Here is a 10,000-nt window from a genome sequence, read left to right as displayed (position 1 = left end):
GTTCAGCCATCGGCGGCTCCCCTCGGGTCGCGGGAGTCCGCTGGGTGTCGCTCCGCCGCACGCGCCCCTGGCCCACGTACGCGTCGCGGACACCCCTTTCTCACTCTCCGGATTCGTGTGCGAATGCCGAGAAACGTACCGACAACTTTCTGCACCGCCCGCCGGACCGCTCGCCGAGTTGAGGCTCTCCTCGCCCCGAGGAGACTGGCCTTCTCGCGGAACCGGAGGCTGCACGCGGACCGCTGTGGCGACCGGACGTCTCCGGCCTCTGCGGGAGCGGGGAGGGGACGCGCGGGTGTCGCCCGACCTCGAGTGAATCGCACACCGGCCGGCCGTCGGTCGGGGCCACCGCACGCGCAGGGCCTCTCCTCCCTCTCGTTCGTGACCGAGGATCAACGCTTCGGTTGCGTGGCTGCACGGGCATCTCTTGCCACTCTGGTTTTCGGACTTCCCCCGACTCTCTCGCCTTGCCTGTGCGGCGCGAGAGAGTGCTGCTGCGGCCGGCGCGCCCGTCCCCTGCACTCTCGGGGCCATGCTCGTCGCGGCGCCGCGCCGCCCCCTCTCGAGCCGCGTCGCTGGGTGGGGTCCGCACCCGCACCGCTCCTGCCGAGTTGGCTCTCGGGACGGTCGACGGTCGCCGCTCGCCTCCGACGGCCCGGGGCCAACGCCGCGCCGGTGAGCGCCTCGCCATCCCGCCCCGTCGTCCGCTCCGGTGAGGTCCGCACCTTCACCGCCTAGGTATGGAGCGCGTGTGTGCCTGCCTTCTCGGGATGGTCGACGGCCGCCCGCCCGGCCCCCGTCATCCGTGGGCGCAGCAGTCTCGTCCGCCGGCGGGGGAATCCGGCTGATCGATCGCGGTGCAAACGTGCGAATGCCCAACGTCCAATTCCGTCCGAAGCATGAAGACCTCGGTCGGTATCGGGCCGCCCCGCGGCAGACCCATCAACCCACCTCCGGAGATGGTAACGAGCCGAGCGTGGAAGTTCGCCGCACGTGTCGAGACCGTCGCTTCCACTCGGCCTCTCCCAAAGGTAGGACCGACCAAGCCGCATCGATCGGGGAACAGAGGTCTCCGCAGACGACACTCGCGAGGGCACCCGTGGCAGGCTGGTTCCCACACAAGTCTCCGTCACACAAAGTGCGTGCTCCCCTCCTAAAAGGCTTTTGGCTACCCGTCGGTCTGCCGGCCGTCGCCCACGGTTCCCGCTCAGACCCTGTCCGGAGCCCCTGGCGCGTCCTCGGACTTCCCGTCTGCCTTCACCTCGGTAAGCATTCAAAAGCCTTTCCTGTCTATAAATCACTGTAAGTCGGAGCTCGCCTGGCCTCCCGCTTACTGAGTCCGAAATAACCCCCCGAAGGTTCACTTCGGCCTCCGCACTGTGTGTGTTGTGTTGTCTGTCTGTCTCGTGTGTCAACCGTACCACTGGAAATCCGTCTAAGTGCCTCTGGAAAACGTGTTCCCGAAAATCTCCGGGAACCCCGCCAATGCCCCCGTACAGAAATTGCATGTGTCAAGTCGGCGGGACGCCTGCCGGAAGTCCTGCCGGGCAGGTCGTACCTTGGCCCGGCCAGGCGGGGCAAATGCAACCTTCATAGCGCTCTCCGGGCCTAACTGGTTAACCGGCGCCGCGACTGACCGTACAACAATGACGTGTGTCAAACCGGCGGTAAGACGCCCGGAGCTCACGCCGGCCTCGTCGCACCTCGGGCCCGCCCGACGGGCTGGATCCGACCTTCACAGACTTCCGCCGTCAATTGGTTAACCGGCGCGGCGCCGGGAGCACGCGCCTCTGTCGGCGGTCGGCCCTCCGGTAGTGCCGCCGTGCATCGTCCGCTTCGGCCGGCAGCAGGGCCCCGAATCAGCCTTCATTCCGACTTCCGAGTTGGGACTTGGAATAATTTCGACTTCTGCCAAGGTCTCGGATCGGCGGTGGGACCTGCGGTAGTGCCACCGAAAATGCCGCCCCTCGGCCGGCACGGCCCTCCGAATACGTCCCCTCGCGGCTCACCGCAGCGGGACTTTGTCAGATTTTCGATCGGGCCGTAGCCCTATTTTTGGCGGAGGGACCTGCGGTAGTCCCACCGAAAATGCCGCCCCTCGGCCGGCACGACCCTCCGAATTCGTCCCCTCGCGTCTCCCCGCCGCGGGACTTTGTCAGAAAATCATTCGGGCAAGGTTTCGATTCGGCGGCCCGAGCACCGGTAGTCAGCCCGTATATGCTGCCCCTCGGTCGGCTTGGGCCTGCGGATACGTCCCGCTGACTGACTTCCGCCATTGGGAATTCGTCCGAAAATCCATACGGGCGACCTTGGGAAGCGTGCGGAAATACCGCCGCGCGGCCCGGGTTAACGAAGTGGGGAGGCCCGTAACGCCCGTCGACCACTCCTAAGTGGTCGAGAAAAACGCCTCCCCGTAAATCTCCGGAAACCCCGCCAATGCCCCCGTACAGAAATTGCATGTGTCAAAGGGGCGGCCGTATCTGACCCCGGCTGCCGAGCCTCTGGAACTCCTGCCCGGCTACGACCCTCAAATCCGACCCGCATCCAGACTTCCGGAGCGGACTCAGTTAACGAATTGCCACCGGGCAACTGGTTAACCGGCAGTTCTCGGACGGCTCGTTAGCCGTGCCGACCGACCCCCCCGGCCGTGCGGTGGAGCAAGACAACAGTCCCCGGGCGGGCAATCGAGTTCCCGACCGGGCCCTGGCAGATCGTTAACCGGCCCGACCGGGACAAGTCGTTAACCAACTTCGGCGTGACAAATGGTTAACCGGCCGGGCCGGGACAAGTCGTTAACCAGACCCCAGCAGGCACTGCGGTAACAGACCGGGTCCGGTGCTGACATGCAGAACAGGACAAAGACTTGGGCAGCGGCCCGGCGCGGACAGTTCTTCCGTTCGCCGGCTCGGTGACAATTGGTTAACCGACCGGGCTCAGGCAAATCGTTAACCGACGTCGGCGAGACAAATGGTTAACCGGCTCGGCCGGGACAAGTCGTTAACCAACTTCGGCGTGACAAATGGTTAACCGGCCCGGCCGGGACAAGTCGTTAACCAGACCCGAGCCGGCACTTCGGTAACCGACCGGGTCCGGTGCTGTCATGCAGAACAGGACAGAGACTTAGGCAGCGACCCGGCGCGGACAGTTCTTCCGTTCGCCGGCTCGGTGACAATTGGTTAACCGACCGGGCTCAGGCAAATCGTTAACCGACGTCGGCGTGACAAATGGTTAACCGGCTCGGCCGGGACAAGTCGTTAACCAACTTCGGCGTGACAAATGGTTAACCGGCCCGGCCGGGACAAGTCGTTAACCAGACCCCAGCAGGCACTGCGGTAACCGACCGGGTCCGGTGCTGACATGCAGAACAGGACAAAGACTTGGGCAGCGGCCCGGCGCGGACAGTTCTTCCGTTCGCCGGCTCGGTGACAATTGGTTAACCGACCGGGCTCAGGCAAATCGTTAACCGACGTCGGCGAGACAAATGGTTAACCGGCTCGGCCGGGACAAGTCGTTAACCAACTTCGGCGTGACAAATGGTTAACCGGCCCGGCCGGGACAAGTCGTTAACCAGACCCCAGCAGGCACTGCGGTAACCGACCGGGTCCGGTGCTGACATGCAGAACAGGACAAAGACTTGGGCAGCGGCCCGGCGCGGACAGTTCTTCCGTTCGCCGGCTCGGTGACAATTGGTTAACCGACCGGGCTCAGGCAAATCGTTAACCGACGTCGGCGAGACAAATGGTTAACCGGCTCGGCCGGGACAAGTCGTTAACCAACTTCGGCGTGACAAATGGTTAACCGGCCCGGCCGGGACAAGTCGTTAACCAGACCCCAGCAGGCACTGCGGTAACCGACCGGGTCCGGTGCTGACATGCAGAACAGGACAAAGACTTGGGCAGCGGCCCGGCGCGGACAGTTCTTCCGTTCGCCGGCTCGGTGACAATTGGTTAACCGACCGGGCTCAGGCAAATCGTTAACCGACGTCGGCGAGACAAATGGTTAACCGGCTCGGCCGGGACAAGTCGTTAACCAACTTCGGCGTGACAAATGGTTAACCGGCCAGGCCGGGACAAGTCGTTAACCAGACCCCAGCCGGCACTGCGGTAACCGACCGGGTCCGGTGCTGACATGCAGAACAGGACAGAGACTTGGGCAGCGGCCCGGCGCGGACAGTTCTTCCGTTCGCCGGCTCGGTGACAATTGGTTAACCGACCGGGCTCAGGCAAATCGTTAACCGACTTCGGCGAGACAAATGGTTAACCGGCCCGGCCGGGACAAGTCGTTAACCAGACCCGAGCCGGCACTGCGGTGACCGACCGGGACCGGTGCTGACATGCAGAACAGGACAAAGACTTAGGCAGCGGCCCGGCGCGGACAGTTCTTCCGTTCGCGCCGGCTCGTGACAATTGGTTAACCGGCCCGGCTGGGACAAATCGTTAACCGACGTCGGCGAGACAAATGGTTAACCGGCTCGGCCGGGACAAGTCGTTAACCAACTTCGGCGTGACAAATGGTTAACCGGCCCGGCCGGGACAAGTCGTTAACCAGACCCCAGCAGGCACTGCGGTAACCGACCGGGTCCGGTGCTGACATGCAGAACAGGACAAAGACTTGGGCAGCGGCCCGGCGCGGACAGTTCTTCCGTTCGCCGGCTCGGTGACAATTGGTTAACCGACCGGGCTCAGGCAAATCGTTAACCGACGTCGGCGAGACAAATGGTTAACCGGCTCGGCCGGGACAAGTCGTTAACCAACTTCGGCGTGACAAATGGTTAACCGGCCCGGCCGGGACAAGTCGTTAACCAGACCCCAGCCGGCACTGCGGTAACCGACCGGGTCCGGTGCTGACATGCAGAACAGGACAGAGACTTAGGCAGCGGCCCGGCGCGGACAGTTCTTCCGTTCGCCGGCTCGTGACAATTGGTTAACCGACCGGGCTCAGGCAAATCGTTAACCGACGTCGGCGAGAGAAATGGTTAACCGGCCCGGCCGGGACAAGTCGTTAACCAGTCCCGAGCCGGCTCTGCGGTAACCGACCGGGTCCGGTGCTGACGGGCAGAACAGGACAAAGACTTAGGCAGCAGCCCGGCGCGAACAGTTCTTCCGTTCCCCGGCTCGTGACGATTGGTTAACCGACCTCCGGTCCACCCTCCGAAAGTGCCGCCCCTCGGTCCGAACGTCGCTCCCAACACGTCCCCCGGCTGCTCCCCGCCGCGGGACCTTGTAGGTTTTGAATTCGGCGGAAGCCGTAGTTTTGGCCGAGCGCCATAACACGAGCCCTAGCCCCAGCCCAAGCCCTAACCCATATCCTAGCCCTAGCCCTAACCCTAACCCTAACCCCAGCCGTAACCCTAACCCAGGCCCTAACCCTAACGCTAACCCTAACCCCCGCCCTAACCCTAAACCTAACCCCAGCCCTAACCCTGAACCTAACCCTAACCCTAGACCTAACCCCAGCCCTAACCCTAGCCCTGGCCCTAACCCTAACCCTAAACCTGGCCCGAACCCAATCCCCGGGCGGGCAATCGGTTTGCCCGACCGGGCCCTGGCAAATCGTTAACCAACGTCGGCGAGACAAATCGTTAACCAACGCCGGCGAGACAAATCGTTAACCAGCCCGGCCGGGACAAGTCGTTAACCAACCCTAATGCGGCGGGACTTGGAATAATTCCGACGTCTGCCGAGGACTGCGATGGGCGGTGCGACCTCCTGTAGTCCCGACGGAGGAGCCGCCCCTCGGCCGGCACGGCCCTCCGAAGACGTCCCCTCGCGGCCACCCGCCGAGGTATGACGCGTGCGGACCTGCCAGGAGCACAACCCAAACCTTAAAACTAACCCTGGCCATAGCACGAGCCCTAGCCCCAGCCCAAGCCCCAACCCATATCCTAGGCCTAGCCCTGACCCTAGCCCCAACCCTAGCCCTAACCCCAGCCCTAACCCTAAAGCTAACCCCCGCCCTAACCCGAGCCCTAGCCCCAACCCGAACGCTAACCCTAACCCTAACCCCAACCCCAACCCTAACCCTAACCCTAACCCTAGCCCCAGCCCAAGCCCCAACCCATATCCTAGCCCTAGCCCTGACCCTAGCCCGAACCCTAACCCTAACCCTAACCCCAGCCCTAACCCTAAAGCTAACCCCAACCCTAACCCTAACCCTAGCCCCAACCCTAACGCTCACCCTAACCCCAGCCCTAACCCTAATCCTAACCCCAGCTCTAAGCCTAAGCCCCGCCCTAACCCGAGCCCTAACCCCAACCACAACCCTAACCCTAACCCTAACCCTAGCCCGAACCCAATCCCCGGGCGGGCAATCGGGTTGCCCGCCCGGGCCCTGGCAAATCGTTAACCAACGTCGGCGAGACAAGTCGTTAACCAGCCCGGCCGGGACAAGTCGTTAACCAACGTCGGCGAGACAAATCGTTAACCAACGTCGGCGAGACAAGTCGTTAACCAGCCCGGCCGGGACAAGTCGTTAACCAACGTCGGCGAGACAAATCGTTAACCAACGTCGGCGAGACAAGTCGTTAACCAGCCCGGCCGGGACAAGTCGTTAACCAACGTCGGCGAGACAAGTCGTTAACCAGCCCGGCCGGGACAAGTCGTTAACCAACCCTAATGCGGCGGGACTTGGAATAATTTCGACGTCTGCCGAGGACTGCGATGGGCGGTGCGATCTCCTGTAGTCCCGACGGAGGAGCCGCCCCTCGGCCGGCACGGCCCTCCGAAGACGTCCCCTCGCGGCCACCCGCCGAGGTATGACGCGTGCGGACCTGCCAGGAGCACAACCCAAACCTTAAAACTAACCCTGGCTATAGCACGAGCCCTAGCCCCAGCCCAAGCCCCAACCCATATCCTAGGCCTAGCCCTGACCCTAGACCCAGCCCTAGCCCTAACCCCAGCCCTAACCCTAAAGCTAACCCCCGCCCTAACCCGAGCCCTAGCCCCAACCCGAACGCTAACCCTAACCCTAACACCAACCCCAACCCTAGCCCTAACCCCAGCCCTAACCCTAAAGCTAACCCCCGCCCTCACCCGAGCCCTAGCCCCAACCCGAACGCTAACCCTAACCCTAACCCCAACCCCAACCCTAACCCTAACCCTAACCCTAGCCCCAGCCCAAGCCCCAACCCATATCCTAGCCCTAGCCCTGACCCTAGCCCCAACCCTAACGCTAACCCTAACCCCAGCCCTAACCCTAACGCTAACCCTAATCCTAACCCCAGCTCTAAGCCTAACCCCCGCCCTAACCCGAGCCCTAACCCCAACCCCGACCCTAACCCTAACCCTGACCCTAACCCTAACCCTAACCCTAACCCTAACCCTAACCCTAACCCTAGCCCGAACCCAATCCCCGGGCGGGCAATCGGGTTGCCCGACCGGGCCCTGGCAAATCGTTAACCAACGTCGGCGAGACAAGTCGTTAACCAGCCCGGCCGGGACAAGTCGTTAACCAACGTCGGCGAGACAAGTCGTTAACCAGCCCGGCCGGGACAAGTCGTTAACCAACCCTAATGCGGCGGGACTTGGAATAATTTCGACGTCTGCCGAGGACTGCGATGGGCGGTGCGACCTCCTGTAGTCCCGACGGAGGAGCCGCCCCTCGGCCGGCACGACCCTCGGAAGACGTCCCCTCGCGGCAAGCCAGCCGAGGTATGACGCGTGCGGACCTGCCAGGAGCACAACCCAAACCTTAAAACTAACCCTGGCCATAGCACGAGCCCTAGCCCCAGCCCAAGCCCCAACCCATATCCTAGCCCTAGCCCTGACCCTAGCCCCAACCCTAACCCTAACCCCAACCCTAACCCTAACCCCAGCCCTAACCCTAAAGCTAACCCCAACCCTAACCCTAACCCTAGCCCCAACCCTGACCCTAACCCTAACCCTAGCCCCAGCCCCAACCCTGACCCTAACCCTAACCCTAGCCCCAACCCTAACCCTAACCCTAACCCTAACCCTAACCCTAACCCTAACCCTAACCCTAACCCTAACCCTAACCCTAACCCTAACCCTAACCCTAACCCTAACCCTAACCCTAACCCTAGCCCGAACCCAATCCCCGGGCGGGCAATCGGGTTGCCCGACCGGGCCCTGGCAAATCGTTAACCAACGTCGGCGAGACAAGTCGTTAACCAGCCCTGCCGGGACAAGTCGTTAACCAACGTCGGCGAGACAAGTCGTTAACCAGCCCGGCCGGGACAAGTCGTTAACCAACCCTAATGCGGCGGGACTTGGAATAATTCCGACGTCTGCCGAGGACTGCGACGGGCGGTGCGACCTCCTGTAGTCCCGACGGAGGAGCCGCCCCTCGGCCGGCACGGCCCTCCGAAGACGCCCCCTCGCGGCAGCCCGCCGAGCTATGGCGCGCGGGGACCTGCCAGGAGCACAAGCCAAACCTTAACCCTAACCCTGCCACTAACCCTAACCCTAACCCTGACGCCAGCCCTAACCCTAACACTAGCCCTAACTAACCCTAACCCTCACCCTCACCCTAAAACGCCCAGTCTTTGTAACTGGGCGTACGTCGGTCCCGCAGCGGCGCGCGGCTAATTCGCCCCTGGACCTGCTAGCACCTTCTGCGAATACCGGCGAAGACGCTGACCCAGCCAGCCAGCCAGCCAGCCAACGCGCTCGTCTGTGCCGGCACACTGCAGCTCGGCAACCGGGGAGCCCACAGCCAAGCCCTCGCGAGGCTGCTGTAGCTGGCCCACCCACCCACCCACCTCCCCCAAAGACGGGTCGTGTGGGAGCCAGGTGTCCGGACCCGGGCTGCGGTTAACCATTTACCCGCGTGCAATTCGTTAACCGACTCTGCTTCGGAAGTCCCGATGCGGGACGGATTTGCCGGCCGCTGCCGGCCCGGAGTTCCAGAGACCCGGCCGCCGGGGTCAGATTCGGCCGCCCCTTTGACACATGCAATTTCTGTACGGGGGCATTGGCGGGGTTCCCGGAGATATATGGGGAGGCGTTTTTCTCGACCACCTAGGAGTGGTCGACAGGCGGTACGGGCCTCCCCACTTCGTTAACCCGGGCCGCGCGGCGGCATTTACGGGCGAACGGCGACTTCGCCCGTCCGTCCGGCCGGACGGATTTTCCCACCGATTCCCACTGGCGGAAGTCCGCATGGGGACCGATTCGGTGGCCTCTGCCGGCCGGGGGGTCGCCCTCCTCGGGCAGCCTGCCGGTGCCCGGGCCGCCGAGTCGGAACCTTGGCCGAATGAATTTCGGACAAATGCCCCGATGCGGAAGTCCGTAAGGGGGCCGATTCGGAGGGCTGTGCCGGCCGGCCGGCCGGCCGGCGACACTTTCGGCCGGACCACCGGAGCTCCCCGAGAGTCCCGACTCCGAGACTTGGAGTCCCGGGCGGGCGGGCGGGCGGGAGCCACGGTCGAGGCGCGGCATCCGTCCACGGTGGGACCACCACCAGCGGAGGGCCGCCCGTCGACCGAGGCGAGCTAGCTCCGGTCGAACGCAGCGGCGCCGGTTAACGAAGAGGCGCCTGAATTTACCGCCCACACCGACAACACTAATTATGCCCATCGGCGCGCCGCCAAGTCGGCTGGGCAACTCGTTAACCAACCCGATCTGCGCGCAGCAGCTGGCCCGGGCAACTGGTTAACCGAGCCGGACTTCCTGATTCGGCGTGCACCAAGTCCGGGCGGGGCAACTCGTTAACCGACGCACCGTCTGTACCAGCAGCCGCGGCCAAGTCCGGGCGGGGCAACTCGTTAACCGACCGACCCCACGCACCGTCTCTACCAGCAGCCGCGGCCAAGTCCGGGCAGGGGGCAGCATCTGGCTGACCGAAGCGGCGGGGAAAGCTTTCTTCCTGCCGCGCGCGGCCGGCACCAAGTCCGGGCGGGGCAACTCGTTAACCGACCGAACCCCACGCACCGTCTCTACCAGCCGCGGCCAAGTCCGGGCGGGGCAACTCGTTAACCGACCGACCCCACGCACCGTCTCTACCAGCAGCCGCGGCCAAGTCCGGGCAGGGGGCAGCATCT

Source organism: Hypanus sabinus, unplaced genomic scaffold (assembly GCF_030144855.1).
Source record: "Hypanus sabinus isolate sHypSab1 unplaced genomic scaffold, sHypSab1.hap1 scaffold_2290, whole genome shotgun sequence".
NCBI lineage: Eukaryota > Metazoa > Chordata > Chondrichthyes > Myliobatiformes > Dasyatidae > Hypanus > Hypanus sabinus.
Note: the sequence above shows the minus strand (reverse complement) of the source record.